Source organism: Mya arenaria, chromosome 6 (genome assembly GCF_026914265.1).
Source record: "Mya arenaria isolate MELC-2E11 chromosome 6, ASM2691426v1".
Classification (NCBI taxonomy): domain Eukaryota; kingdom Metazoa; phylum Mollusca; class Bivalvia; order Myida; family Myidae; genus Mya; species Mya arenaria.
The window spans coordinates 17,079,702-17,095,473 of NC_069127.1; the positions used below are offsets into that span (position 1 = coordinate 17,079,702).

At 33.9% G+C, this 15,772-nt stretch overlaps 1 protein-coding gene and 1 long non-coding RNA gene across 2 annotated transcripts in view; one reads left to right on the forward strand and one right to left on the reverse strand.

Annotated features, from left to right (window-relative positions):
- Nucleotides 1–15,772, forward strand: part of LOC128239409 (carbohydrate sulfotransferase 3-like) — a 102,011-nt gene that overhangs the window by 16,745 nt on the left and 69,494 nt on the right. The gene's annotated exons all lie outside the window — the stretch shown is intronic.
- Nucleotides 529–14,987, reverse strand: LOC128239411 (uncharacterized). Its single transcript, XR_008261874.1, has 3 exons — nucleotides 14,939–14,987; nucleotides 6,482–6,588; nucleotides 529–634 (listed from the first exon to the last, which is right to left on the reverse strand). It is a non-coding gene; the product is annotated as an uncharacterized LOC128239411 (long non-coding RNA).

Below are 15,772 nucleotides of genomic sequence, written 5' to 3' on the forward strand. Positions count from 1 at the left end.
TATTAATTGTGGAAACATATCCTATTTAAATACATACAAGAAATGGCGACATCATTTACCCTTTAGTATGAAAAATGCAGTTTCCTGATATTTGAATAGCGGTTCTTTATTTAAGCATCTCAATTCATTCAACATACACATAGTATGTATCAAGTTTCAAAAGAAACCAAATCATTGTAACAATTGTTTTCAAAGCAAATATTCACACTCTTGACAAACTTCTTTTCCTAGTTTCAACTTTGAGACTTTTTGATGAGCCTGCACCTTCCCTCCTCTTATGCAGTGGCTTCAAGCAATAAAGCTAAAAGCTCAAGTTGCGCAGCTGGTGAACAAGACTGCTGTGTTGATAGTTAGTTGACAAACTGCACACTTGATGCCATAAATCATGTCCATCAACCTCCAGAATGAAGAAATGACGCAGCACACAATTGATTTCAATTGGACCTCTCTGTACTTTCATCCCCTAAGGCCTTGTTGTAGTCAAAGACTATGTCTTAGTGTGCAGTGCGTGATTTTGAGATTTTTTTAAATCTGCTTGTCTGAGGAAGTAAGTCTGGCAGAGTGTGAAACTCCTGTCTACTCATATGGCTAGACGCCTGTGATCTATGTCTTCTTGTGTGTGCCCAACCATCACCTGAAGAGAATTTAGAGGAAGTTAGTGCTTGATTACAAGTTAATGTGACAAAACAAGGTCTTTTATTTATTCCACCAAGATCTAGTATTCCAAGTGTCATATCTTGTATGTTAACTCAAAGCAATTGAGCATAAACTGTTTGGTAATTTATTTTAAGTCACTGCTTCCACTATAGACGAATTTCACGTTACGTAATATTTACACGGCGGCCATCTTGGAGGCACATGCGCAGTGCCATACACTATTCCGCTACAGCTGAGTAACCAAGCAGAACTGTCAAAACCAACAAGTCATTATTATCTTGTTCCCGGGGGCTTTAAATGTCAAAATATGATAATTAAGTGTTCAGTAATTGGTTGTTCGAACAGAAAGGATCGCGAGAAAGACTTACAATACTACAGAATACCTGCAGTGATCAAAAATCAAGGTGATGAATGTGAGAGGCTATCTACAAATCGGAGACGACAGTGGTTAGCACAACTTGGGCAGAGCTTTGAAAACAAAAACATAGATAATGTCCGAATATGTTCAGCTCATTTTGTTAAAGGTAAGAATATTACAAATGATTAGCAGTACATTCACAAGAGATGTTTTCATGCAGTTACTAATTATATATACACTGAATCATTACAAATATTTAGCTCTTACCAGTTGAGTTCATGAATACTGTAGAAAAACATTTACAATTTCATGGTTCAAGGAAAAAGTTCATGTATGATAGTAATAAAAAATATATGTGACTGTTTCCCTCATTCTTCAGGAAAGAGGGCAGACCTGTACGATCAGCTCAATCCGGACTGGATTCCTACCATTAACCTCAGGGGATGTGCTACACCGAAACCACCAGTCCATAATGACAGCACAACTCCGTCTACCAGTCGTTACAATCGCCAGAAAGACAGAATACAGCGAAGATTAGATATGTCCCAGTTTGCCACAGGTAATCAACTTAATTTAGCAGCATACTGTATATAACGGCTTAACCATAGGGTATATAATATAGTTACCAGTGAAGTTGTGGGATTTAAACCTGTGCCAAATGGAACACTCATTATAACCTTCAGTTGACCTGTTATGGTCATTGTTATAGCACAGCTGTTATACTTCCTATGTGTTTTATATAAATTTTAGTTGCACTTCTTATTTTGTTCATGTGATGTTTCAGCTGAGCTGACAGACACAGGCCCAATGGATGAAGATTCTGAGACTCCATGTTCTTCAACCAAAACAGACATCAACGGGCAGTACATAGAGGGAATGAAACATGAGATTGAAGCACTCCAATCTCAAAATCAGCACTTGAAGTCTCAGCTATCAGACAAGTTCTCAGAGAAAGACTTTGAAGGGAATGATGAAAAGGTGAACCACTTGACCGGTTTGTCATCTCATGAAACTCTGATGTTGGTGTTTGAGTACCTCCTTCCCTATTTGCCATCTTCATTTGTTATGACACAGTTCAAGATGTTGATCATGACTCTTATGAGACTAAGACTCAACTTGTCAGTGATGTTCCTGGCATATGAATTTGGTGTTTCTCAGGCGACAGTGTCACGAGTGTTTACCAATGTAATGGACTGCATGTTTGCTAGACTACACCCAATGGTACATTGGCCTCAGCGAGAAGTGTTACAAAAGACAATGCCAATGCAGTTTCGAAAAAACTTTGGGAAGAAAGTTGTTTCCATTATAGACTGTTTTGAAGTGTTTATTAAAAAACCTTCTAATTTACAGGCTTCGGCAGAAACCTACAGCTCCTATAAACACCATCATACAGTTAAATTTCTTATAGGAATAACGCCTCAAGGAACTGTGTCTTATATTTCAAAAGGTTGGGGTGGTAGAACCAGCGACAAGTATATAACTGAACACTGTGGGTATTTGAATAAACTGTCTCCAGGTGATTTGATCTTAGCTGACCGAGGTTTTGATATAAGTACAAGTGTTGGCTCACTTGCAGCGTCGGTTAACATACCAGCTTTCACAAAAGGTAGAGATCAGCTGTCAGCGGCAGACATTGAATCAACAAGAAAACTTGCCAATGTCCGAATTCATGTAGAACGGGTAATTGGGACTGTCCGTCAAAAGTACTCATTTTTAAATGGAACTGTGCCTATAAGATTTCTAATGTTTAAGGACGAAAATGATTTCACTGTACTTGACAAAATTGCCCATGTGTGTTGTGCATTAGTTAACCTAAATGCATCAGTTGTTGGATTTGATTAAAAGTGAACTACATGTTGTTGTTTGTTTGCACATCATGTTAGTATTGTTATTGCAGGCGCCACTGCTACATGTGCATAATAAATATAAATATGAAATGTATTGCGCGTAGTTGTTACACCCTGCTGATATTCTTGACCATGTGTTCACTGTTCAACATGGAACCTTGGTGTCTTTAACAGCTCAAACAGGTTTACGACAAATATTAAACGTTCTCGAACATGTTCCGTGTAGAACCAGTACTAAGCATGCTTGTTAAATGCCATTATAACTTGTTCAAACTTGCACTCTGCAACCTTTGAGCACCAAAAGCCACATTTACCTGAATTTCACAGGCTGTGACCAAAGAAAGCATAAAAAAGAAAAAAACAAACTTTTGAAATCATTTATCTTTCAATGAACAATAATTATACTGGTAAGGTATGAAATGCAGCAATAACAAGTGAATTGTACATGTTAAGAATTGACTATTATTGTACATATAAAACATAATCAAAAACTTGCCAGTCACAGAACAAATGCAAGTACATGAATGTGTTAACTTCTGGAAATACATTTACATATGATAGATCAAATTCACTTATTAAACAGTCAACACAATGATCCAGTTAATGACGAGCAAGACGCCTGCGCTTAAACTGTGGCAGCTTCCTACATACATGGCAAAACCATTTCCCAGCTGGAGCACTTTCAATATTTACACAACCATAATGAAACCACTCAATTTCACAATCATCATTGTCACAACCTATCATTTTACCAAACTCAACCTGGTTGCACACACAATAAAGTTTTTCATCACTTTTGACAGGGCTTTGGATGTTTTCTGATGATTTGAGCAGAGGAGTACATAAAGACTGGTATAGATCATTTTTGTCAACAACCAGAGTTGTATACACTTTAGCTACCAGCTCGGGCAGTATAGCAATTCGGAACAAATTGTCAGCTTTCATACAAATATTTTCATAGAAGTTTTTGTCAAATGGAATTGTCTCAACAAACAAATCCTTACTGGTCCACACTACAAAGTAAGTAACATCCATTTTACACACTCCCATTTGTGTCTGAACCTGGTAGAAATAGCTGTGTTCCCGGTTTAGTGTCAACTGGCCTTCTTTGATTTCAAGGCATGTACAATTGCTCTCTGAAATGATATCATCCCTTATTGTATATGGGCATTTAACTTCCACACAGGCAGAGCCGCAACACGCACATGTGAGAATTCCGTCAGGTGACGCCCCAAGAAATGGCCTGTCTGTGCTGATGAAAAAACCACAGTCTGAAATGCACATTCCCTCGTGCTCATGGCTCACATGCTTTACAAACTGGTCACGTGCTCTGTTTTCATTACTTAGACCCCACTTTGTTGCAATGTTTTCAAATCTGCTACTTTCGGGGTAGCAAATACTCTTTACAAGGCTTTCAGATGGCTTCAGTGGGTTGGTTACACATGCAGCCTTCATTTTTGAAGCAGTTATCCGACCAGCTCTAAATCTAAACCAAAGTCCAGATTTTGACTGTTGCCGTGTCTCCATTTCCACATTTGCAGCTTGCTCAGCTGTGCAAGTAATTGTAACTTCGGAACATTTCAAAAGAACAGTTGTAGTGTCATTGCCGATGAGGTCTGGATCACGAAGTTTTGTCAACTGTTCTGGCAAGTCAAGTTTGTCTGCTTTTGGGATGAACTCATCAGCAAAAGGATCAATGACAGAGAGAAGGCCAGGTTTTTTCTGCAACCGTTGGGCTTTCTCACAAAATGACATTAAGTCTGAATATGAGGCTTTCGGAAAGCTTGCCTTTCGTGTGGTTGGTGTTTTCTCTGGCATTTCCGATGTTGATGTCACCTTCCGGGCTGCGGATTTCTTTGATGTGAAGTCAATCTCACTTATTTCTTTATAGTTGATCGCCTTTGTAGCTGTTGGCTGTATCCACCAGCATTTGCTTTCTGTCACAGACTTAGAGTCTCTTACTTCCACAGCAGCCATGATAGAAAACAATAGGGCTGCAATGTGAGTACACGCCTCGCCAAGACCAGCCATGCAGTTGCAATGGGCAGCAACAACAACACCATCTGGCTTTGCGATGACCCATGGTTGTAGCGGCTTTTCTCGCAGCCTCTGTGAATGCAGGACCTGAAGAAATAAGAAACTGAATGAATATGAAACCAAATAGTTTTCCATGCTGGAATGGTTTACAAAGACCACAGCATTTACCCAGCACTGTCGGGCCACCTGGAAGGTAAAAACATGACCCATTTCCCCAGCTATCCCCGATATACCCCCAGACCAAGGGGGCGGGGGGCGTTCTTAAATAAATATTCCTTCATATATATAGTTTAATTATTTACCATGAGTTTACTTAAAAAATATTTTAATAGTAGTCAATAACTGATAACCATTAGCTAAGGGAATTTATATCATTAATTACCTTTGTCTTCACAACGATATGCCCTGCTGTGTCTATGGCACCTCTTTCTCGAACCCAACCAAAGCACAATTGGTTTACAGCTTCTAAAAATTTCCAGGCTTTCAAATCATCAATCTTAAATCTACTTGGAGTGAATATCAGGTAGTTCACAATGTCTGGATAGGTAACAGAAGGAAGAATGGCAACATCTGTTGACCACTTCAAGCTGCTGTCATAGGGGTCAAGTCCACCAATTACATCCAACTTCGTTTCATACCGTATTCTATCAGAAGATTCAAGTCCATCCTTGTAACTAGAGTTTTTTTTGTTGTTTTCCTGATGTTGTATCCATACCTAGAGTTCATTTATCGTGTAACAATGTGAAAATAATCAACAGAAATACTGCCGATTAGTCATCGTTCCTTGAATGCCTCCAAGATGGCCGCCAACTGGTGCGAGGGTAAAAATTTACCCCGTCGTGAAATTCCTCTATACTATCAGTAATATTGAACATGAACCGACTGACCCAAATATTATTCTAAATATTTTTATGTGCAGAAACCTTAATCCTATTAACCCAAAAGTAATCCAATTGTATGTCTTCACAAAACATTTTACAACAATATTTGTCAATTTAACTCAAATATTGATTATTGTTTTTTTGTCAGACAAACACAGAGATGGCCCTATATATATTGCTCACCAGATTTGAGAAAGGATTCTAAATTAGTTATTGTTTGAACACTTACTGGACACTTTTGGTCTGACTTTATAATGCAGCTGGTGAAAATATTTTAAAAATGTCCCTTTATAATGGGCTTACAAAAACATAAAAAAATGTATTTGTTTAAAAATTACAAAGGGCCATAATTCTTTCAAAATAAGTTTGTATTGAGCAGAATAAAAAGGCTTTGCCTAAAATACAACCTCAGAACTATATTTACAAGTAAAACAAAAAAATCTACAACTTGAAATATGTTTGCTATATCTGGTTTTGAGAGAGAATGATCAAAAGAAAACATCACACATTCACAATCATATAAAAAAATAATTTAGTTTTTTTTTTTAATAAATTCTATTTCAAAAACACTGCAAAAGACAAGACACTTACATTTCAATTTCTTGATTTAATACATTGATGATTATCAATTCTCATGAAGCGAGATGGGTCTTACACTCTAACCAGTGCAACTTGCATGTTCTTAGTTGCTCAGTTATTACCTTTTTTAAATTTCTCCTCTTGATCTGAGCCACGCCAAAATGATGGGAGATGCTTTTGTTGTCTTTTCCATCAGAATGTATAGCACCTCTGTGTTTCTGTTTATCTCCTGAAACAATAATAGTTTATGAATAATAATAACAATAATAATAATTAGTGACTTTTATTGGAATTATTTTCACCGCTTGTGCCTTGCACATTGGGGAACAAAATTGACTTTAAGAAAAATACAAATTCAGGCCAGCATCGATAATATATTGGTAAAATATACATATTTTATTTATAACAGTATGCAGTTGTTGTTTTTTTCAAATCCTACATAATTATATTATCAATGATATTTCATAATACCATATAATTTATATAAAAATTGAAATAACATGGCATAGTTGTTGACAGAACATGAACAAATAAATGTGTAAGACTACTACTTTATGGGGTGTAAATAACTCAGGGCTTTCACTTTAGGGACATTTGAACACTTTTGGTGAAGATCCACTACCACACCCACTAATCCGCCCCTTCTGAAACCATATTTTTTATGGATCAACATATGGTAAAGGAATTTGACAGATGGTAACCTTAGGAACATTTCTGTGACATTATTTTGAAAACAGGCCAGCAGGATCTGAGGAGAAGATTTTTCCATTTAGACATATAGCGAAAAGTAGCTCAGCACCCTACAGCAAGTTTTTTATGAATCAATATCCGGTGAAGAAAATTCATACAGGGTATTGAAACATTTTTTTGCTTCATATGAAGATAACTTAACTAGCTCTTCATCATATTAAATAAAAATTAGCACAGTCTATGCCGCACACACAGAGCCCCGCATTTGATATTTTACCAAAGTTTGATTGACTCTCTGAGTTTAGTTTCTTGGCACACTATGACAAGTCTTTACAGGTCTTAATTAAAGCTGCACTCTCACAGATTGATCGTTTTAAAAAAGTTTATTTTTTATCTTGGTTTGAGCCAATTTATGCGAAAATGAATGGAAACCAGTGATATAAGAGTGCTGACAAAAAATCAGATCACCGATTTTAATTTTTAATTTAAAAAATGGATACTTGTGCATTTTTCTTCTGTTAGTAATGCTTTATGCCATTAAAATTAGTTTATTTAGATCTTATGTCAGCAGTCTTATATCACTTCTTTGCAGATATTTTGGCAAAAATTGGCTCATTCAAAGACAAAAAATAAAAGATTTGTCAAAATGGTAAATCTGTGAGAGTGCAGCTTTAAAATGTTTGAGAAAAGTAATCACCTTATCAACACCGGTAAGAAAACAAATACAGGGCTCTTTGCAGCTGTATAGTCTGTCCTTTACTTAATTCAAAATGGTGAAGAAAAATAAAAGTTGTCTTCTGTTTTAACTTTTAAGTCATTCAAAGGAATATTGCCTACTGTTGCAGCTTTTGTGACTGCACATATCATGTGGTATACACACACTGATATATAACAAAACCAAGTTCATTTGTCTCAGTATTTGCCAATTTTGGGCTTTCACTTCTTGAACATGTTTTGAGTTTTAGTGATCTGAATAGGCTAATGTTTTTTACGACAATGATGCAGGTGATCTAAAACATATTTTTTTCATCAAAAGATCCAGGAATGAACAAATATTTTTTGTGTGAAAAAACAACAGTTCAATTCATTTTTTTTCTGTATTTTAGTTAAAAACAAAATTTATTTAAGTTTAACTATATATATATCTCTATATAATTCTATTATTTATTCCACAAAATATATTCCAATGTTGTTCAGCAAATTTTAATGATATGCTTTTTTCAACCATTCCAATTTATTTTGTCAATAAGATCATTTAAACTATTAGCAGGCAATAACCACCCTTTTGTTGACTATATTTAATAAATATCAGTAGGAAAATGACCAACTAAGATCTTAATTATACACAGTAAAGACAGTTACCATGACAATACTTGGTGCTTTTAGATGAATGCAAAGATAACAGTCAGAGAGTTGCTACTGAAAAATTTCTTATCAAAATTTGATCAGGGTCAGTAGCCTTCAATGATATATTATGTCATGGACCTATAAACCATAGTTTATGACATAATATATGACGTGATTTATGTATATTGAATTAAAAATAAATAAAAATGTACATTAATTTTACTATATTCTTCTTTATAACTTAAATTCTGAATAATACAATTTTATTGTTTTATGTCACTGAATGCATGACTTGTGTTCTTTTTTAGTTGCTAAACTTTTAATACTAACATGCCACACATATATATTAATGTTTTATGCAGTTTTCTTAAATCGTTAGTAAGGCTTAAGCCATTAATCATTAATTTCCGAACGAAATATGCCAATCTTTGATGTTAGCTTTTGTCAGCAATCTTCAATCATTGGTTCGCAGATATTTACCAAAAATTTGCTTTTTCCAAGACAAAAATAAAAAAAGTTGTAATATTGGTAAATCTGTGAGAGTGCATCTTTAATTTATTATAATTTGGCGATTAATTCACATTTACATATCATATATGTATTTCAAGAAATGGAACTTGATTGGATATTTTAAATATCAAAATATATATTTGATAATCCTATGTGAGTGTCAACAATTATTAAAGTGTGTCAACGTTAATATACCATCCTCCACAGCTCCAACCCTGAAGAACACTAGCACAATATTGTCCCCCACCGCCACTAAGGAAAGTCCCAATAAAATTTAAAACATATTGACCTTAAAACTACTTGTGAATAATAATTTATAATTAATATACTGTCATTTAAACCTTAAAGTTGTTGAAATTATAATAGCTGCATTTTCCACATACTAATAAGTCATTTAAATAGCATAATTCTAGGCACCACCATACTTGTAAGTTTTCTTTTTCTAAGTCTAAATTTAAGTTTCTATGAAATGGCCTTATTTATTGCCTTTCCTATGTATTGAATGACTTCATTCTTTGAAAAAGGCCTTTTCATTGTTTTTATGATCCTTGTGGGAAACAGTGACACCATTCTGTGTATATCATAAACTTGTCAGACACTTTTAAAAGCCCCCCACAGTAGGACTGCAGGAAAAACCTTGACACTACCTAGTACAGAAAAGATGCTACACTAAATATTAAAAGTTGTAAGTTTCTGGTTCTCAAGCTCTTCAAATTTGTTTAAATTATTACATATAGCTCGATATTTTTAGAATCATTCAATTTTTAAATTATTATCAAAGTGAAGAGTTTGATAAAGATTTAATTTAATACTTTTAATCAATAGCCTTTTTGATACTATAAAATCTATTACTTTAATTATTTTTCCTCCAGAAACCATTCCCTTATATTATAACAAATTGTTCAATAAGGGTATGATTAAGTAAAATCTCCTATTATAAAGAGTACCATATATATTCATAAAAGAAACACAACTTTCACTGCACTACAATTAAAAAGACAAAGCATTTGCAAAGCAAAGCAGAACATTAGGTCTCTGACTAACTGATACATTCACTTAATCATATGACTGAAAATTTTCTTTCTAAAATTTCTTTTTCTCAAGTTCTTCAACTTTCTTTAAAAATTCTAAAATGGAAAATATGACATCCTTTAAGAAAAAAAAATAAATAAAAAAAAAATATTTTTCAGGTAAAGAGTATGATTTAGATTTGAATTTTAACAACTTTTTTATGTAAAATCTATTATTTTTCATTGCCTACATTCTTAAAGCAAACCCCTTAAATTTCCATTTCCAAAATCTCCAATTATAAAGAATTCCATATTCATTACAGAAACACTGTCTGTTTCACTATTAACTAGTCTAATAAATAAGCAAAGCAATTATTTAAACATAAAATGATATGATGATGAAATAAGAAATGCTTACAGCAATACGGGATTTTATTTACTTTTAGAAATGGGATCACAGATGAGACTTGACATTCTAAATGAACGAGAATGCTTAGAAAATATACAGAAATATGGAAGATAGTTTTGTTTCTTAATGACACAAATTCAAAGTAATGTTCCTTTCTTGATTGGGTGGGACTAATTTAGCTCCGCCTAAAAATTGTTTTGTCATCAGATTAGGTATAACAAACAATCTGATTGGATCAAAATCCTGACCAATATAATAAACTCTGAATGGAGGCATCCAATCAAAATCTAGTAATATTTCCATTTGTTTCCAATTGATTGCACCATCAGTGATTTACACAATCAGTGATTTATGGCCTTTTAACTTGTAATGGTCTAGTGGCAAGTGCAAACATGACTTATGTTAAATCATGTTTTAAGAGCTAATTAGAATTTTAAAGTCTAAGCTATATGTGACAGAAAATTAATACCAAAATCTTTTTTTGAATTGTAGTAACTGATTCTTTTGCATTTGATAAGGTCAGACATTTTAAGATATATAATATTCAGTGGATATGTGTTGCAACATGCCACAAAGCAGAATATTTATTAGGTCATTTTTTTTTACTTCAGACCCTGGGGCAAGTTTGGAGAGTTGCACAGAATGCTTAAAGAACTTAAGTGTTGGGAATCAGTTCCTGTTTGCAGTGTGTGTATACCACGTGATAAATTGCGTCATAAATGCTACGTCAGAAGGCAATATTTTGATTTGAAAAAAAACTTTAAACAAAGATAACTTTACTATTTCTTCACCATTTTAAATGAAACAAAGCGCAGTCTACGCCACCTACCGAGCCTTGCTTTCGGCCATTTACCAGCGTTTGATTGCGAGTTTAATTTCTTTAAACACTTCGACAAACCTTTTCACAATACGGCCGTCTGACGGAGCACTGTCAAAACATGATTTTGAAAACAGGTTTGTCGAAGTGTTTGATGAAACTAATGACTTTATCAAATGTCGGTAATAAAACAAATGCGGGGCTCTTTAAGCGGCATAGACTGCCCTTTGTTTCATTTAAAATGGTGGTGTAAAAGAAAAGGTATCTTTAATTTAAGTGTTCATTTTAAGCAAAATGTTGCCTTCCGACGTAGCATATATGACGTAATTTATCACGTGGTATACACACACTGGTTTGACTATTGGTAATCGGTTCCACTCACGTTGCTGTTAATTAATAGAAGAAATGTTTTTTGACAATACCTGGTACCGTACTTGTAATTTTATTCTTGTACAAAAACTCATCATCCTTTACTCTACTTATGTTAGGTAAAAGATTGAAAATATCTTGTTAGTGTATTTTATGGAATTATTTTTACCACCTGTACAATACATTTTGGGAAAAAAAGTTGACATTGGGAAAAATACAAAATCAGGCTTAAATATCTAATTTAGATTTTAATGGCAAAATATATCATCGAAATTAGAGTTTGGGATGAACAAGCCTGAAATATTACTCTATTGCTTGGCAAGCCCTGCTATATTAAATTCAGAATTAGAACAAGCCCGGATGACATAATTTTCACCAGTGCAGGGTTGTGGGCTTGTGCTAATTCGATATACTACATGTTTTTAAGATTTTTATGCATATATTATTTTGTTAATTTATAGTAAGTCTTGTCAAGATTTTTTATTTATTAATGTTATGAAAACTCCACTTATCAAATTTGGAAAACATAAAATATGGTGAAAAATGGACAAGTTTTCACTTGGGAAGAAGGCAGTAAGGCACTAAATTTCACCAAAAAAACCACTATTAATGATGTTGTTGCTTTAGCCATATTGTTAATGACTACAACTGAACAAAATTGACAAGATGAAAGAAGAAAAACTGATTTCAGGAACATACCAGTTATTTTTTCATTATAATTGATCATCAGAACATCACTAATTAGTATAGTCTATATATAAGCAATAGTGTTGTGCCGATGACCAGTTATAATCGACAATTGATCGGAAAGGCCTTCATCGGCGACAATTGATAGTGATATTTGAACAATCGATTATAGAAACAAGAGACATAACCACTACCGACTACCAGTTAAAAGATTGCCTTGAAAATATATTTTGTTTCTGGTCAATACATGTTAATGTTGAAATGTACATGTGGTACTATGTTGTGTTATCTAGTCATATTATCATGTCAGTAGCTCACTACAGTACCTTATTACAAATTTTCTTTGCAATTTAACTGCAAAAGGATTGGTTCTCAACATCACACTTTCGTGGTTTTAAAATGTTATTGTTTACTTCTTATATCATGTAAGAATTTAGTTTTCTCAGTTTTCTGAAAGAAAATGTTCTTATAAAACATACAGAATATTCAACTGCTTGTTTTACTTGTTACTGACTGATTATCAAAACGAAATTGATATTTTTCTTTGTGTTTACTTTACACATGTATTCAATACCGTACACAAAATTTAGAGCCTGCGGTCTCATGATCTGTAATAGTAACTAGTAAACACTAAAGTATAGTTGCGTTCTGAATAAATAATGTAATTTATACAAATAAATGTACAAATAATATTGTAAGGGAACATTTTTTCTTAAACTGGTTCATGTAGTTTATCTATATGCCTTATATATGATGACCAAAGATAGTTAAATAATGATTAAAGCGATTAATAATCAATCATTGATTGTTTTCATAAACCGATTATCTATAGTAATATTTCAGTCTGATTCCCAACACTAATAAGCAATAAAAACAGTCAATTGTATAGATAATATATATCAACATCTACAGATACTTAGCCATAAGTTTTCAATTTTGGATAAAATTAACAAAATTAGAATTGCATACCTTCCTGTGCACATCTGTTTAATAAAATGAATAAATTTCCTTTATCATTAAGTAAAACAGTTTTTAAAATAACAATTGAAGGATTAAAATTTTGAGCTACTAATTGCATTACCATAGATCTACTCAAATTTTGACACTTTTTAAAGAATAACCAATAATAATTTCCAAATTTTCAAATGTAAAAGATCTACAGCATTCTTCCAAAATGGAAATATTTCATACTTGACTGAGTTCTTATTGAAAAATTGTCCTGAGGTAGAATGGTATTATTAAAACATGTGCTAACAATATTCCCAAATAATTTGGTACAGTATGACAAACAAATAAGCTCATGATTGTGACGAATCACTGTTTCTATGTCTGCATAAGCTCACGATTGTGACGAATCACTGTTTCTATGTCTGCAATCAATTTTTTGAAAAAAAAGGTAAAAAAGTGTTATTGTTTATCCTTCAAACTAAATTCAATTGATGCCAAGTCTATTGCTAACTATTGCACTAGTCTAAAATAATAGACGTGTTATACGGGATTCTTCCAATCCCTTACGTCTAAACGGGAATGTGCAAAAAACGGGGGTGTTTTAAAAATATTGAAATTGTTTTAAGTGAAGTATATTATGGTTGAAATTGATCATAAAGAGTTATTTTCATATTTTATCATGTAAGTGAAATGTTATTTTGCACTTAACAAGCATTTAATGCATTAAAACAAGTTGTTTACCTTTCCAATAAAACGAAAGTTGACTGACACAGAAAACAATTATGCGAAGGGGAACAACTCGATACAATCGTAATAACTCGGCCTCCTCCGACAAAGCTTCGAGATAGACCTCGTTGCACAATCGTAACAACTCGGCCATGGCCGAAATGTTCCGAGCGATTAAAACTGTGCCCTAAAGCCTTGCAGGTGCCCTTCATGTATATATCGTTATGTTTTGACAGAATGAAATGAAGAAAAGCCGTCAAACTCATAATTATAAGTTCGATATTTATTTTTTGTGTACGGAACTAATATAAAATAACATTATCTGGTAATATTTCTTGTTTTTATGATATTTTATAGACGCTATATGCTTTAACCCGGAATCCTGATCGGAACAACTACCCACTTTTGATACTAAACAATTTGTACGTGAAGGATTTGCCATATCAAAAATCTAAAAAAATCCGTCAACGTACAATTATTTGGACTAACTATTGCACCAGTCAATTGTAACCATGGCCTCCCCAGGTCCGGGGAATAGTGGGGATTTTCGGTCCAGCCAACCCCGGCTTTATAAAGCTACAATAATTAGCGATCAGGGATACTTTTTTATTACTTTGACATTTGTTATTAAAGTAAACCTGGGAGGAAAAGTGCTCCCCGTGTGGGGCTCGAACACTCGACCGCCGGAATACTAGCACGGCACTCTAACCAAATGGGCTACCCGGGCGGCTGGTTCTAACCGACACTAACTACATTATATATCCCTGTCTCGAGTCTGTCATAGTCTAAAAATCTTCAAAAGACTCGTTGAAGGCCATTTAGGTTGACTAACCCCCGCTTAAATTCCTTCCCTGCAGGGATGAACTGATGGTAAAATGTCCTCGCACCAAAGGGAACCTAGGTTACGCCCATTCCCAGGGAAATTTTGCGGGGAAAAAGCAGACAAAGCTTTGCGGAGTAATGTCACTATGTGGGGGTGGGTGGGCGCATACCTGTGCGTGATCAAAAATAACAAACAATTCTTATCATTTAAACCATCATGAAAACAAACGGCATTTAGACTTACCATACAGTTGTCTTCAATAAGTCCATAGCCCAAAATTTTATGATTGTCCATATCAATCCATTTTTTACACAAATATTCGTCTGAGGTCACCGGAGTAGGTCCATTCGGAACTCCTCGGCCGTTGTTTTTGAAAAAAATGGCTGAGGAGCTCCGAATGGAGTAGGTCCTACTTCATTTGATGCTAAACCGGTTTAAGAAAATGTTCGTCTCCTACGCAGTAACCTCCCCTATTGTAAAATCTTCGCCTAACTCTCATAAATGTGATTTAAAAATATGTTAATATTTAATCAACGCGTTTAACGATCTAGCATTCATCTTTGAAACATTATTACAGTATCTTTATCCTCCATTCACAAACACGTGGACATGATAAGCAAAGTACATGCGTATATTTGATAAACGAACAAAAACATGCAAACAGGTAGCAGAATGAAACAATATGAACAATATCATTCATAATGCTTAGAACGTATACTTGATCAAAGATAATGACATTCAAGACATGAGTTTTTAAACTATCATGAATTGCGTGAAGGGCTATACACTTTTGCAAAAAAAAATACCCCTTGCAATAGTATTTGGATATATTTACTTCTTATTTATCAATGTAAAACTATCATTCAGTTACGGCAGGTGTTCAATGTAACTGAGCACAATTTAAGAGTGTAAACGAATTTCGTCACTGCTTTTAGCTACAGCTCCTAAACCCTGACAATAAGTGAACCGAGAAAATGGCTCCTTTTCAAAGAATCATTTGAAATGGATGAATTCTGAAACAAAGAATGATTGTTGAGCTTATTTTTTACGAAGTATTAAGTCAATACACAATATTAT